At 40.5% G+C, this 17,618-nt stretch overlaps 1 pseudogene across 1 annotated transcript; it reads left to right on the forward strand.

Annotated features, from left to right (window-relative positions):
• The first annotated feature begins 2,025 nt into the window (after positions 1 to 2,025).
• Positions 2,026 to 5,530, forward strand: LOC311489138 (protein translocase subunit SecA-like; annotated as a pseudogene). The gene has a single exon. The product of its transcript is annotated as a protein translocase subunit SecA-like (transcript).
• Positions 5,531 to 17,618: the final 12,088 nt, after the last annotated feature.

Below are 17,618 nucleotides of genomic sequence, written 5' to 3' on the forward strand. Positions count from 1 at the left end.
TTAAGTGGAAGGTATCTGTCCTTCTTTACATCTTATGAAAGGCTATTAAGCAAATACCATGATGTCTACAACATGTATTTGTGTGAAAATACTGACTCAAGACAGTTAAACCACTATAGAAGAAGAGTAAGGAAAAATAAATATGAAACTAACAACCACTGACTAATTGCATGGCAAGAGTGTGAATGGCCTGGGGGATGAATGAGGGATGTTATGAATGGGGTGTGAGGTCGCTCCAATTGGCAGAGTAGAATTGTCTGTTTACTATCAGTGTTTAAGATCAGTTACTGAATATGGATATACTTATATGGACTGGCATTGTTGCATATGTGTTGCCTTATTTCTTTGGAAGGCCCCTCTGCTTTTTAATTATATCATAACATGATTTATATTATTTGTCTTTCAGGAAAACACATGTTGCGCATAAAAATCAACACTTCGAATTCAAATCATCAAAAATGGGAAATGCACCATCAGAAAGTAACATGGGCGACCGCCTGAAATGCTGCAAGTGTTGTAAAGTCCTTCCTCCATGTAAATCCTTTGATGACTTTTACAAAAGTACAGTTCATGGACAGTATGTATATGTGTACAATGGAGGTGAATACTACAGACAAGTTGGTTACGATAATATGTACGAGTGTGACTACTGCTTTAACAAGCCGATCAGGGATCAGGAGAACATGAAGAGAGAGGAGCAGAGGAGAAGAGAAGAGGAGAGAAGGAGGAGAGAGGAGGCGAGGAGAAGAGAAGAGGAAAGGAGGAGAGAGGAGGAGAGGAGAAAAGAGGAGAGGCAAGAAAAACTAAATCAAAGACTACAAGAATCACAGCAACGAGCCAAACTGCAGCATGAGAAACTAAGCAGTGACATTTCAGAACGATATGAATCAAAGCAAGATGTTCTAATAAAACATTTGGATGAGTTTAAAGATAGTGATGAATCAGACAACGATGAGCTTCTAGAGATCCTCTCTTTGAAATTCAGCATCCCACCTCAAAATCTCAGACTCACTCAGCTGACAGATGATCAAATGAGAGAAATCCTCTCAGCCTTGGACAAACTTCTGTTTGATGAATGGATTAGTGCCATCCCATCTCTCTGCACACTGCAGCACACTCAGGTGTTCATCACAGAGCTGTGCTCCCTGTCCCTGGAGGGATCTGAGGAAAGTTCCCAAGAAACCATCTCCAATCACCTGCAGTCCCTGGTGGAGTCAATCAACCAATCAGCAAGTGATGTTTGTCAGAGTTTCCTGTTGACTCAAGCTCTGTATCTGACTCTGATGCACTTTTTCAATGACGGCAGCTCTGACACTGATGCAGTCCTCATAGCCAAACAATTGGCTGAAGATGAGCTTTACACTGAGCAACTCTTTCTTATAGAATTCCTGAGTACCCTCACATCATCATTGCAGGAAGCAGTTGGAAGAGTCTCAGTGTTTATTTTAAAGATGGAAATCCAGTGCTTGAAACTCCTTTTATCCATACTCACACATCTGAATGGAAAAGAAACATTCTCCGCTTCCACTGAAATGCTCCTCAAACTCGTACAAACAAACCAATGGACCCCAACAGAGGCCCTGAATCTGCTACAAGCACTGTCACAGAAATACAGAGAGGATGGTTCAATAAATAAAATCCTTACATTGGTTCAAGTGTATGACATATCACCTGAGTGGAAAGATGAATCTGGACGCTCTCTCATTCAGACCCTTGACTTTGATGGCCCTGAGAAATTCTATCAGGATTTCCAAAAGACTCTCAGAGAGAATGATGATAGCAGTCTAGATGTAGCTCTGGAAGAATTAAAAATGTTATGGAATTTGAATGATTCTTTGATTGATATGTATAAAAAACATTACCATTGGTGTCCTGCAATATTCAGAAAAAGCACCAAAAGATTCACCATTTCTGAAAGATTCCTTTAAATGTGTAACACTGAATGAAGGCCAGATTCAGAGCCTACTGTCTCAGCTCTGCAAAGCAGTTTTTGACACAAAAGGCTGGTGGCCTACAGTGAGGCAGATGCTGCAGTGGTGTGCATTGATGCTGACTGAGAAAAGTGGAGTGCTACAAGTGGTCGGTATTGACATAGACCAGTGTGTCACAGCCATGTTTGCAGCATCACAAGTCTTCATGGGAAACAAGATAAACATTGCGCTGAGCTCTGATGTTCACTCACAGGAGCAAACAAAGGAATGGTCTGACTTCTACAAGTACCTTGAAATGTCTGTCAACACAAACATGAAGAAAACTAATGCTTCATACATGGAGGTCTATGAAGCAGATATTGTGTATGGTACTATGGATAACTTTGTGTCTGACTACATTCTACATGGCATAGAGGTGATGGAAACAGGGAAGGCCCAGCTTAGTCGTGGATTTTTCACTGAAGAAAAAAATCTCAGTGTTTCCCGCAATATGAAACTTTCAAAGCTCAAGGACAATGATTCCCTGGTGTTTGCTGCAGAGGTCTTACAAAACCTCCTGAGTAAATTTCACAATGAACCTGTGGAACTGAGACGCAGGTTCATTAAAGCCATTTTTCAGGTGCTCAACACCAACCCAAACAAAGACACAAACACTGGCAATAAAATCATCTCCATCTCAAAGAAAATGAATGGAAATGAACTACCGTCGAACCAGATCTTTATTCTGATCTTTCTTGAGAATCTCCTGAGACTCCTTACTGGAGAAACAAAAGCAGAGAGAAATACGACTTCTCCAGCAGGCAAATGGTGTTTGGAGATTTTATTTGCCGGTATGGAGAAATTCCAGGACTCAAAAGAACAAACCAAAGATCTTCTCCAGATGGTTTCAAGTCTTGTGGCACAAAGACTTTGGTCAGAAACAGAGGCCTTGAACCTGCTTGGAGCTCTAAATGACCACCATTATGACAAGGGCTGTATTTCCATCATGAAGATTTTACATTTGATGGCTACATATCAGGTTTCCTCCAAGTGGACAGATGGGAACCATCAGTCTCTCCTCAACCTCTTAGATAAATGTAGAACTAAGAATCTGATCCAGCATTTAGAAAAGAGCCTGAGAGATGAGCAAATAAAAAGCATTGACACTGTTTTTGATGAAATAAGGCAGATGAATGACATTGATGAACAGACATTGAGAAAATCATGCGATATAGTAACTCATGTAACAGACCTGATCAAAACTGGAGAAATCAAAAACCACAAAGATATCCAACGAGCAAAGAATCTGAGTCACAGGACAAACACAGAAGACCTTCAGGAGATCCTGGCAGTCTTATGCAATGCTGTAAACCTGCACAAGGCTGAAGGGAAGTGGTGGCCCAGAGCCACTCAGATGATAAGCTGGTGCCTCTTGGCCTTGTCTGACACTGGTAAACTCCTGGAGATGGGCACTGGAGAAGGAAAGTCTTGTGTCATAGCAATGTTTGCAGTTCTGCGTGTGCTTAGGGGTGAAAAAGTAGACACAGTGTCCAGCTCTTCTGTGTTATGTCAAAGAGATGCAGAAGAATGGACCCAATTCTATAAGTACTTTGGAATCACAGTTGACACAAACACAAATAAAATCGAAGAGAAGGATCGACAGGAATGCTACCAGAAGGACGTGGTCTATGGAACTATTGAAGCCTTCGCTGCAGATCACCTTCGCCAGATATTCGAGATGAAGGATGTGAGGCCTGATCGCAAGTATCAGTGCATCATAATCGATGAAGTGGACTCACTGCTGCTGGATCAGGGACTGCAGCTGACCTACCTGTCTAGCCCCATGGTCTCCATGCAGCACCTGAATGTTAGTCTGGCTATGATCTGGGGCCATGTCAGCCAGTATGGTTTCCTGTCTGCAGGACATCAGACATTTATACAGGCTCCTCCTGCATCATTCTTCAAGGCCATCTTTGACTCAATGGACACTGATGAAAGTGAAATAAAGGCTCCAACAGACATTTTACTTATTGCTGAAGAATCCAACACTGTGCCAAAAGGATTTACAGAGGATATCCTCAAAAGTGAAAAGGATGAACTTCTCACAAAACTGAAATCTGTGAGTCAGGATGCAGTGGTAGATTTTTTCCAAGAACTTGAGCAATATGTCCCCTATGGTTTCACTGTTTACACTTTGGACGACACGGGATTGCTCTGTCTGAGAAAGAGCAGCCCGTACAACAACCAGGATATTCCAGAGCTTACATTTCTTGTCTTGGAGGAAGGCTTGTGTTGTGCTCTTTATGATTCAGAAGAACCTCTTATCAAGGCCATTGCTGAATTAATCTCAGAGAAGATTCAGTACACCCCGTGTGCAAATATTAAAGACAAAATCAGCATTCCTGGATTTATGAAGAATCTGATAGAGAGCAAAGTGTTAGTGTGGGTTCAGAATGCCTTTCTGGCAAAGCAGCTGCAGCAAGGACGAGAATATGTTGTAGAAAACGACAATGTCTGTCCAGTGGATTTCAGTTCCACTGGTATTGTAGAACTGAATAAGAAATGGGGCGATGGTCTGCAGCAGTTTGTTGAGATCAAACACCAAATCAAACTGAGCACAATTTCAACAGTGACAAATTACATTTCTAACATCTCCTTCTTTGAAAAGTATGATAGAAAAATATACGGAACAACAGGGACACTTGGGAGCACAACAGATATTCTGCTTTTGCAAGACCTATATGCAAATCTTTCTGTCTGCTAAATGCCAACGTTCAACCGGAAAAAGTTGTTTGAGATCAAAGGTACTCTGAAGACCTCAGCTGAAGAGTGGAAATCTGAAATCAAACATGTAGTTATGGCTCAGATTTGCCCAAACTCATACAGAGGTGGAAGAGCCGCCCTGGTGATCTGTGAAACTATCAACAAAGCCAACGAGATCTACGAAGACTTGAAAAGCAGCATCCCAGGTCAAATCATTCTCTATTGCCGCAGTGACAAAGACAGTTTGAGCAAAATAGATAAAGAGCTGCTTCCTGGAGATGTCATTGTTGCCACAAACCTTGCTGGGCGTGGCACAGACATAAAAGTGTCCAAACAGGTGAACAATAATGGAGGATTATTCGTGATACTCTCGTTTCTTTCTGAGAACACAAGAGTGGAACTCCAGACTTTTGGTCGGACCGCTCGCAAAGGTAAACCTGGATCTGCTCAAGTTATCATGTCCACTGAACACCTGCAGCAGTCTTTCAGCACTGTGTCATCTCTGGAGGAAGCCAAGAGCAGAAGGGATAGACTTGCAGCAGAAAAGAATAATGACGTGATGAGCGATGTTGCTGAGATGAAACTGAGGGAAGACCTGTTTTCAGAATACTGCAGAACTCTTCAAGATATTTATAAGAACACAAATGGAGATGAAAGAAGAGCTGTTGTTGCGATCATGAATGAGTTCTGGGGGATATGGTTGCAAATTAAATCAAAACAAATTGAGCAGCTGAAGAGAAATGAATTGGAAAAAAGTTTAAAGGCTGATTTGGCATCTGCAAAAACCCAGTGTCAAAGTCAAACTTCACCATGTTCTAGCATTTATCACTACATCAAGTTTGGAAATATTGCACTGAATGAAAAAAAATGGGACATCAGCACCAGGCTATTTGAAAAGGCCATGAAACAAGATGAAAGTTGGGCAGCCATAGCTTTCTACAATCATGCCTACTGCACTATAAAGAAGCAGGAAGCAGATTACCTCACTAAGGCCAAAGATGATCTAATGAAGGCACAGGAGTCTCTTAAGTATCTCAGTGAGGAATCTGTGCTCTGTCTTATGTTTGTAAAAATGTCCTCTGCTGCATCAGGCAATAGTAACCCATCCAGTCTTGAAAAACAGCTAACAACAAAGGGCAGCATGCTCAGTTACTTTGACAAAAACATTAGTGAGGCCATCCAAAAGATAGATGAAATAAAGGAAAGGGGGAGGGATGCAATGGCTAAAAAATCACCAATGTTCTCCCTGGTGTCAAGTTCTGAAGAAGATCTCCAGGTCGAAGCCTACAACCTCTACTGCCAAGGTCTGAAATATGTATTTTCTGTGGAAGAGGAACCTCGTTTCCCATGGGAAGCTTTGCTGGTGTTCTTTCTTGGCGTTCTACAGATTGTTGGAGGAGCATTGCTCACTGCAGTTATGGTTGGTACATTGGTTCATGTTGGCATGGGACTCATCTTTGAGGGAATATCGGACTGCATCACTAGCATAGAGTCCATGGTGACAGGAGAATTCAGCTGGAAATCATGGGCTATAGAGAAGGCTATTTCTATTGGTGTATCTCTTATTGCATTTGGAGTTGGAAAGCTGGTTGCAAAGGGATTCAAAGCTTGTAAAATATCAACTAAAGTATTTTGCAACCTGAAGTCAATGCCAACGTTTCTCTCTCATCAGCATAAAGAGGGCTGCAGTGCTTTGATAATGAATACTATGAAGACTGTAGGACAAATCACTGTTAAAACAGTAGTTAATGAAACCATTATGTATGTAATAGGAAAGGCAGAAGAGAAAATACTGAAAGAAATACTGAACAGCATCAAACCTGCAGTGAAATGGAGTGTTGCTGACAACATAAAAACCATAATAGTACAAGAGCCCACGGCTTCATTAGTAGACTCTATTATACTCTCACACCTTGAAGATCAAGAGCAACTCCATGACCTCCTGCAGGACGAGAACAGAAAGACTCAACTGTTGGACATTTTCAAACAGTTAAGCAGCACTGCTTTACAGCCATTCTACGCAGACCTCAGCTGGCAGAAAAAGCTTAACTCATCCATCTTCACAGTGATGAAAAGTGCTGAAGCAGAGGCCAAAAAACAGAAGCTCAAGCACCTCAAAGCAATTCTGATAGCTATTAAAGTTACCCACTTGGCAGCGCTGACAGGGGATGCCACCATTGCAGCATTCAGCCTCTCCAAAAAGTTTTTCTCAAACTTTCATGAAGAACTGAATAAATTTAAAAATCAAGATGTTTTTTCACAGAAAGTGGATGTAAAGGAGCTCTCTGCTTCAGACACTAATATGCTGAAAGAATTCAAACAGGAATTAGCCAACACCATCAGTGATTTATTGGCTGATGCTTTGGTAGAAGTGTTCCACCAGAAGTTCTCCACTCACATTGTTTCCTTTGTTCAAAACAAAGTAAATGGCTTCATCAGCCAGAAAGTCAGAAGTGCCTTAAATACTGACAGAACAGAGGAAAAACTCAGAGCTGCACAGAACAACAGATACATCGCACACATGCCAATAAAACCAAATTCAGGAGAGACAGGTGAACTCTCAAAGTTACATGCTGAAAACATCAAGAAATCCACGACTGCAGGTACAATCCTCGACATCAGAGTCTTGTCAGAAGCCAGTGGCACTAAGGTTGACATCCTAACAGAGGATAGCCATGGCAGACTTACCAAAATGCAGGAGGTGATCCCAAGCACTAAACCCGCTAGCCAAACTGTGACACTGATCTACAGACCAAAGAGTGACCAATACCCTGATGGACATTATGATGTACGCATCAACAACCAGACAGTGAGCATAGACAGCGATGGCAAGGGCTGCCTATTTCATGCTTTGGCACAAGGCATGAAACCACAGGCCAGTGAAGAACAGATTGTTTTGGAAGCAGACCGACTCCGATCTGTGGAGGCCCAGACCCTCCTCAGAAATCCAGCTCAATGGGAGTCTTTCATTAAGCGGAAAGAGCTTACTGAAAGCATCAGGGGAGGAGACTGGTACATGGCAGAAGGAGCAGCAACAAAAAAGATCACAGAAGACAAAATGATACTCAAGAAAGAGACTGGAAAAGTGACATCATACAAAGAATGGAAAGCATATGCAATTAAAAATCCAGGAGTTGGACAGTTCATCAATGCAGATCACCAGCCACCAGTCAAAAGTATACTGGAAGCTAGAAAGAAGAACCAGAATAGCAGATTAACAGAAGCCATGCTTGAAGTGGGAACAAAGTCTTCTCCTCTGAATAACAATCTGATAAATAATGTGCACAAAAATCATGGCCGTGAACTTCCAGCTGTATATGTCCCTAAAGAAATACATCAAGAGTTTCTCAGTACAAAATCAAAAGCCTTCAGATCGCATTTAGCTACCGCCATAAGCAATGATGATGTTGAGGGCACCTTCAAACTGGCGATCCTCGGTTCAATGCCAAGATTCAAATTTAAAAACAACCTCAAGAACTTTCAGAACGACAACACGAGTAAATCCAGACTTGAAGTTTTTGAACGGAGTTTTCAGAAACACAGTAGAAAGATGGTACAGACATGGTTCAAGCCTCTTCAAGGAAAGGGTGTCATGACACCAGCCCATCTTGACACCATTACTACATGGATCGATAACAAGGGCTACGATAATCAAAATGACCCGCACAGGAACCAGGTCTCCAACCTCCTATGATGAAAAGGTAACATCACATTTAATATGATACTAAATTAAACCACAACTTTCCCATCTATATGAGTGCTTGTGATATTGGAATATTTAATACAGAAACAGAGACACATTTTCATAGTGCATCATGTGTAAATGTTCTAGCTCGAGGTCAAAGTTGACGTGGGAATGTCAACAGAAAACAATGCACCAAGAAGTGCAAGTATCACTGGTGTTGCCCTCTGACCCTGAGATGTAACCCAAACATGTCTGTGTTTGGATTAATTAATCCAGCCAATGAAACTTAAATATATTGAATGAATCTTTGAATATACTGAATGAACCTTGAATATATTGAATGAATCTTGAATATATTGAATGAAACTTTGAATATATGGAATGAAACTTTGAATATATTGAATGAATCTTGAATATATGGAATGAACCTTTGAATATATTGAATGAACCTTTGAATATATTGAATGAACCTTTGAATATATTGAATGAATCTTGAATATATTGAATGAACCTTTGAATATATTGAATGAATCTTGAATATATTGAATAAACTTTGAATATATGGAGTGAACCTTTGAATATATTGAATGAATCTTGAATATATTGAATGAACTTTGAATATATGGAGTGAACCTTTGAATATATTGAATGAATCTTGAATATATTGAATGAACCTTTGAATATATGGAGTGAAACTTTGAATATATTGAATGAAAGTTGACTGATGTCAGACTTCACGGCAGTACCTGCGGCCATCTTGTTTAGCGTGTGGATGCTGCAGCAAAAAGTGACAGAGTGACAACGAGTCAGGCCACTCGCAATCTCGTTGCGGCAATATTAAACAATAAGGACATGACAAACACACTGGCGAATGCGTGTACAGGCCAAAATCCTCCCGATACCCCTGCCCAATACCCTGCCCGTTCTTCTAAGAAGTTTGCTCCTTTTTGCAGTCCGCTGTGTGAGTAACGTGCCCAAAGCTGACAATGTGTCACCGATCATCAAATACGTTCAATACTAAACTAAATATTCAGCCTACATTGGTCTATGAATGTGGGTGATTCTTTTTGCATCCAAACAATATATGAAGAGCTTCTCTTTCAGTTCACGAAATCCCTGTAGCCGCAGCTTCTCCAGTCCCAGAGAAGAGCCGCGTCAGAGCGTAGTGCCGTTACGCACGGCCATTCAATGTGTTTTGCCTTCATTAAATCACCTGAAAACTATATCAGGCTAACCATACAGACCTACATACAGACCTCTACACACAGCAGAGTGTTCCGTTAATAGCTCTGCCACGGTTAAAAAGGAGCGAACTTCTTCGTTAGAAGAACAGGCAGGGTATTGGGCAGGGTATTGGGCAGGGGTATCGGGAGGATTTTGGCCCGCAGCTTCCACACGTTAAACAAGATGACCGCAGGCACTGCCGTGAAGTCTGACGTCAGTCAACTTTCATTCAATATATTCAAAGTTTCATTCCATATATTCAAGATTCATTCAATATATTCAAAGTTTCATTCAATATATTCAAGATTCATTCAATATATTCAAGTTTCATTCCATATATTCAAAGATTAATTTCCTGAATGGCATGCCATAATATATATATATATATATATGTGTATGTATGTATGTATGTATATGTATGTATATGTATATATCCGCCCTTGTCCATCTATATATATATATATATATATATACAGTATATCTAAAGAAAATGCTACACTGCATACTTCACTTTACAGTGAGCAGTTGACCAGAGTGCATTTCTGTCATCTTTACAGTGTGTCGACACCTGAGACTGGTGAACAAGTATAACAAAAACTACAGAGATCTTCCACCTGCCGGATCATCATCAAGGGACCTCTGGATATGAATCATGAAATCAGATTGAAATCAGATTGTAGATTCCTGGATCACTAACTGAACATACCGCCATCTAGTGGCCACTACAAGAAAACTTTAGCATAGAAAGTGACATCGTCATGGCGCTCAGAAGCTATCAGTCCAGTTGATCCATAAAAGCTCAAGCCACAAGCATTAGAGCGTTACAGTTTTTCTCAGTCGCTTTGGTGCATTTCTCACATCACTATTAACATTTGCACAACAGTTAGTGCATTTCTCAGAACAATTAGTACAAACTGCAAAACCTAGTGGATAACCTGCAAAATTGCGTCACTTGCTCAAAATGAATAGTTGATTACTCAAAAGCAAGTATTCATGTCAATGAAACTGTCTTTGTCATCAAAATAATAAGTCCTGACACCATTGTTTATGAACAAGACAGTCAAATGGCTTTGTCATATTTTCATTGTGACATATTTACTGAATATGCTCTTTGCAATTCTACAGCATTGTGCAAAAAAAAATACACAGTCACTTATTTAGAACAAACATAAGAAATACCATTATGGTAGAACTGTGCACAAATGTAAACAATATAACAGTACATATTACTGTAAACTGAACATAAATTATTCCTGGACATCCACATGTTCCTGTGTGTCTGGCCACATATTTTCATCTACATCACAGCGGATGTCTTCCCTTGCAAGGCAACGAGGAAAGTATCTCCTTGAGTGGCAAATCCACCCTCTGCAGGACTCCACTGTGATGTCATCACATGCAGCATCCATGGCTGCTAGCAGGGCCATTTGGGCATGTGGACGCCGGTCATAAACCTTCCACCTCCAGGCAGAAAAAAACTCTTCTATTGGATTAAGGAATGGGGAGTAGGGGGGGAGATATTCAACCACCATCCTGCCATGTGCTGCAAACCACTCTCTGACCAGATGTGAGTGGTGAAAGCTCACATTATCCCACACGACAACATACTTGCTCAGATGGTCTCCAGTTAGACCCCTCTCATTCTCAGGGACTATGGTTCTGTAAAGAGTGTCTAGAAAAGTAAGAAGATGTTGTGTGTTGTAAGGACCGAGAAGGGGGATATGGGTGAGGACACCATTTTCCGAGATGACTGCACACATTGTGACATTCCCCCCTCGTTGGCCTGGAACATCAATCGTTGCTCTCTGTCCAATTCTGTTTCTTCCACGCCTTCTGCCTTTGGCCAGATTGAAACCTGCCTCATCGATGTAAATGAATGTGTGCAGTGGTTCCCTGGCCTCTTGCTCCAGTATACGCTTTATCCCAGAAGAGAGAAAGAGAGAAAAAAAACCCAATTGTAAGAACTTTCCCTGTGTAACATAATGCATTTTTGACAACATAGTGTACAGTATGTAGCCTACTGTGAATATACAGAACTGTTAAGTGTACTGCATGGAACTACACAAAGTAAAACATTTTACAGTGCTGAACATTAGAGTATGCATAGAACGCACACTCAAGCTTTACCTGTACATACTGGTGACGGGTCTCCTTCACTCTTTCACTGTTCCTTTCAAATGGCACATTGTAAAGTTGTTTCATGCGCATTTCATTCCTCCTGAGCACTCAGTCAATTGTTGTGATTGAAACAGATTCAATATTGCCAAAGATATTGTCATCATCTATAACAGCGCTTTGAATCTCTCTCAATCTTATTGCATTGTTTGCAATCACCATTGCACAAATGGCTTCCTCTTGTTGTGGAGTAAAAACAGGCCCCCTTCCACCTCTGCGAGGTTGTCTTGCAGTCCTATGTGTTGCAGAGTAAAATTATAGTAATGTACAGTAAATATGAGATATAACAAGGTATTGGATTACTGTCCAATACTATACATACCTGTTCTCCCTACGAAATGTTTGAATGATGGAATTCACAGTGGTTCTCCCTACATTTGGTTGCACTCGTCGACCAAGCTCAGCCATAGTGAGGCCGTGATTCACAACATGGTCCACAAGTGTAGCCCTAATTTCATCAGGAATTTGCCTATGTACTTCACCTCTTCTTCCTCTGCCCGTTTTGTCCCCTTCCCCTTCCTCCGCGGATTCTCACCCCTCCTCCACGACGCTGACGTTCCATTTTTGTGTCACAGAATTGTAGAAATGGTACACACTATGTCCTGCTTGGTTCATATATGCTTGCCAAGTGAGGGTTCATGGGATTCAGCTCTGAGTGACTGTGGACAAGTGGCTTGTCATTGGTTACAACTAATGCTTCACACACCTCCTCATGAGTGAAAGCTGAAGTTCACCTGAGAGCAATTGTTCAATTTAGGAGACATTTTCAGGAAAAAAATGATAAAGGAATGTATGAAATTAGCTTGACAGATTTTGACAACTAGTTCAACAATTTTGTATGTAATGACTCAAGCAATGAAATGAGGACTATTAGTTTTATAGGGAATGACTATTCAGCATTCATAAGTATGTTTCATTTTGACTGACATGGCATAAGAAAATGATAATGTTATAAAACAGCGGAGAATTGTATGAAAGTAACTGATACATGTCCAAAAGCATTTGCAATTTGTTCAAAGGAATGAGAAACTGCTATGATGATGTGCACAAATGACTCAATGTTGTGGAGGTTGGACTAATAGTTGTGAGAACTTTCATTCTGATCTGAGAAAAGCACCAAAGCGACTGAGAAAAGATTCTTACACAAACGTAGTAATGAACTAAATTGGTTTGTCTGCTCCACGGTAGCACACACGGCAAACAGAAAACTTATTAAAATATAAATGACAACACCATTACAGCTAAACACCAGTCGGTTAACATACACTATATTACCAAAAGTATTCGCTCACCTGCCTTTACTCATTCTATGAACTGAAGTGCCATCCCATTCCTAACTCATAGAATTCAATATGATGTCGGTCCACCTTTTGCAGCTATTACAGCTTCAACTCTTCTGGGAAGACTGTCCACAAGGTTGAGGAGAGTGTTTATAGGAATTTTTGACCATTCTTCCAAAAGCGCATTGGTGAGGTCACACACTGATGTTGGTCGAGAAGGCCTGGCTCTCAGTCTCCGCTCTAATTCATCCCAAAGGTGTTCTATCGGGTTCAGGTCAGGACTCTGTGCAGGCCAGTCAAGTTCATCCACACCAGACTCTGTCATCCACGTCTTTATGGACCTTGCTTTGTGCACTGGTGCACAGTCATGTTGGAAGAGGAAGGGGCCCGCTCCAAACTGTTCCCACAAGGTTGGGAGCATGGAATTGTCCAAAATGTTTTGGTATCCTGAAGCATTCAATGTTCCTTTCACTGGAACTAAGGGGCCAAGCCCAGCTCCTGAAAAACAACCCCATACCATAATTCCTCCTCCACCAAATTTCACAGTTGGCACAATGCAATCTGAAATGTACCGTTCTCCTGGCAACCTCCAAACCCAGACTCGTCCATCAGATTGCCAGATGGTAAAGCGTGATTCATCACTCCAGAGAACGCGTCTCCACTGCTCTAGAGGCCAGTGGCGGCGTGCTTTACACCATTGCATCCGACGCCTTGCATTGCACTTGGTGATGTGTGGCTTGGCTGCAGCTGCTCGGCCATGGAAACCCATTCCATGAAGCTCTCTGCGTACTGTACTTGGGCTAATCTGAAGGTCACATGAAGTTTGTAGCTCTGTAGCAATTGACTGTGCAGAAAGTCGGCGACCTCTTTGCACTATGCGCTTCAGCATCCGCTGACCCCTCTCCGTCACTTTACGTGGCCTACCACTTCGTGGCTGAGTTGCTGTTTTTCCCAAACGCTTCCATTTTGTTATAATAGAGCTGACAGTTGACTGTGGAATATTTAGGAGCGAGGAAATTTCACGACTGGATTTGTTGCACAAGTGGCATCCTATGACAGTTCCACGCTGGAATTCACTGAGCTCCTGAGAGCGGCCCATTCTTTCACAAATGTCTTGTTTCACAGTCTGCATGCCTGAGTGCTTGAATTTATACACCTGGGGCCAGGCCAAGTGATTAGAACACCTGATTCTGATCATTTGAATGGGTGAGCGAATACTTTTGGTAATATAGTGTACATACTAACATACAGATACACTGAAAGTGTCCCTTAGCCAAATGACAGCAACGTGTTTAACATGGCCTTAGCATGGTAACTTAGCTCCGTGGTTAGCGCCACTGTCCACTGTACAGTACCAACACGTTAGCACCACTTGTCTCGTTTTATTCTGGACTCAATTCAAAGTGTCGATAACAGCAAATTTATACAACATACACATAACATTAGGAAATCATACTGTGGACTGTTAATCTCACAATGTCTTATGAAATTTAGTCCATTGAGCATCATATTGGCCCTAGTTGGTAAAACAATCCGCGGTAAAGTGTTTGGAACACACCCGCAAGTTTTTGCTTGTGAGCCTTTGTAGCCGAGCACAGAGCTGCTTACCTGCCAGGACCGCTTCATTGTTGATGTGTGTCCGATGCTTGCTGAAAGGAAAAGTGGCTTCGCTTCACTAGCGTCGTCACTGCTTGTGTACACGGAAGGAGAGGGATATCTGAAGCCGTGTAGAGATCACTGATTGACAGGGCAGAGCGATCTAGTTATGTCACAAATTAGTCAAATTTAAAATGGCTACCTGAAGGAAATATTTTCAATCTCAGACCACACATAACAAACTGACTGTGCAGTTCTTTTGTCAGCTTTTGTAGAAAGATATAGCTAGATGTAGAAAAAGCTCAAAAAGTGAAATGTTTTATCTTATGTCCTCTTTAATTTTAAGATCTATAATTACACTTATTTCTAGTCATGACATTTTTTTTTTTTTTTAGTGTGTATGTACTGGGTTGTGGTTTTGTGATTAGTCTGTGTTTATTAACTTTAGTTAACACGTCCTCTAAACCATTCAACTGACCAAGTCTGATAGGTGAATATCACTGATAACTATTCATCCATTAATAGTAGGAAGGGAGGCACTTACAATCGTATACTGCTTGTATGTTAGTTTAATTATTGTGTTATATCTGATATAAACTATAATCCAAGTTATGAGCTGTATATTGTTGTTTTATGGTTGGTCATGGTATTAGATTAATAAGAGATTTCAAAGTGGTTGTAGTTTTTCTCTGAGTTTGCCCTGTGTGGACTGGGGAACTCTCAAGGGTGTAAGGTGCCTCTTTCCCATTGACAGATAGTTTACACAGTTCAGCCACAACATTATGACCACTGACAGGTGAAGTAAATAACACTGACCATCTCAGGCACTCCCACTCCATGGCAATGACACTCCATGTTAGCAGAAACTCATCCCCAGCAGGATGCAGCCTGACTGACACACAAAAATGGTTTAGGAACAGCTCAAGAAACATGAAGACATAAAGGGATCTACACAATATTAGGAAGGTGGTCATAATGTTATGCCTGATCAGTGTATGTTCAAGTCCAAGTGATAAGTGGGTAGAGATCATGGATTTTAAAGATTTCATCTTACAGAGTCTATAATTTGTTTATTAGTGCATGTAATATAAGAATAACTAATCACACTTATAATTAACATTTCAAATGGTCGTGTGCATTCACTTTACTCTCGCTATGTCTCATTTACATCAATAAATAACCTTTTAAACCAACTTTTTGTGTAGTGTGTTCCCTTGGAGTGTAGACACAAATCAAGATGCTTTGTTCTTTTAGGAAACACAAACGTGATTTATTACAAATCATTCATATTTTTCAAGGATATAATTGTTGAAGCAAAGGGAAATGCAAAGGGAAAATAAATTAACTGACAAAGAAATGAAAGACTCAAACAAAAATATTGAGCTGAAAATTAACAATGCAACGGTAACTAACCTAACTGTCCTAGCTAATGAATTTAACATTTTTTTTCTTTAACTCAGTCAGGGGGCGGCACAGTGGCGAGTCACACTTATAATTAACCTTTCAAATGATCGTATGCATTTACTTTACTCTTGCTATGTGTCATTTACATCAATAAATAACCTTTTAGACCAACTTTTTGTGCAGTGTGTTCCCTTGGAGTGTAGACTCAAATCAAGATGCTTTGTTCTTTTAGGAAACACAAACATATGATTTATTACAAATCATTCATTTTTTCCATGGATGTAATTGTTGAAACAAAGGGAAATGCAAAGGAAAAATAAATTAACTGGGCCCTGAGTTTGCATGTGAGTGCGAATGGTTGTCTGTCTCTCTGTGTTAGCCCTGCGATAGACTGGTGACCTGTCCAGGGTGTACCCCACCTCTCACTGCTGGGATAGGCTCCAGTATACCCCAGGAATAAGCGGGTACAGAAGATGAATGAATGAACTCAGTCAGGGAGATATCAGAAATTTTTCCACCATCTATTCTTGTTGCCAGACCTATTAATCCTGCACAGCCTGTTTTTTTATTCTATGATTAATAACAGAGTATCCTCCCTGTGGTTTCTGAGGTGGAGGTGGGTAGCAAAAATCATAAATGAACATTTAAATAAAGGCCACTCTCCTTTGCTTCCAATGCAATTTGGTTTCCGTGAAAATCATTCATTGTTTGCAGACTGTCTGTTTATAGAAAAGATTAAAGACATATTGGACACTAACGGTGGTGGTTGGTGCTGTATTTCCAGATCTGAGAAAGGCATTTGACACTGTAAATCATGAAATTCTTCTGTCTAAACCAACCTATTTTAATTTTTCTTTGGAGGCAATTCAGTGGATAAAATCATATTTAGAATTCAGGAAACAGTGTGTCTGCATTAACAGTGTCAAATCAACTTTTCTAGATGTCCCTGTTTACCTCAGGGGTCAATACTTGGCCCTCTGTTATTCTCTATGTATATGTTGAATTTCAAATGTACGCTGACAACACTGTCATCTTCACTAGTGGAAAAAATATTCATGAAGCAGCCTCTGTTCTTACTTCAGCTATGGTTCCTGTAAATGAGTGGCTTTATAAATCTTGCCTGTTACTAAACACAACTAAAACTGTTTGTATGATGTTCACAAAGCAACCGCTGGACATCAAACATTCAGGTATATTTTTGGGAGGACAGGAAATAGAAATTGTTTCCGAATCCAAGTACGGTTGATTCCACGCTATGTTTCAAGAGCCACATTAAAAGAATATCTAATACAGTGAAATTCAATTTGAAAACTTTTAAACAAATACGACCTTTCATAACACTTGGTGCTGCTAGAATTTTTTTACACTCAATGATCCTGTCACACTTTGAATATTGTATTACATGCTGGTCACTGGCAGGTGTAAATACATGCAAAATCATTGAATCACTCTATAAAAAAATTGTAAAAGTTCTTTGATAGAAAACCAATGTCATTTCACATTTGTAACATCTTAAAGAAGCACAACTTACTGAGCCTCGAGAATTTTAAAAATCTTAAATTTGCTTGTTTGATGTACAAG

This window comes from Chelon labrosus (assembly GCF_963514085.1).
Source record: "Chelon labrosus genome assembly, chromosome: 6".
Taxonomy (NCBI): domain Eukaryota; kingdom Metazoa; phylum Chordata; class Actinopteri; order Mugiliformes; family Mugilidae; genus Chelon; species Chelon labrosus.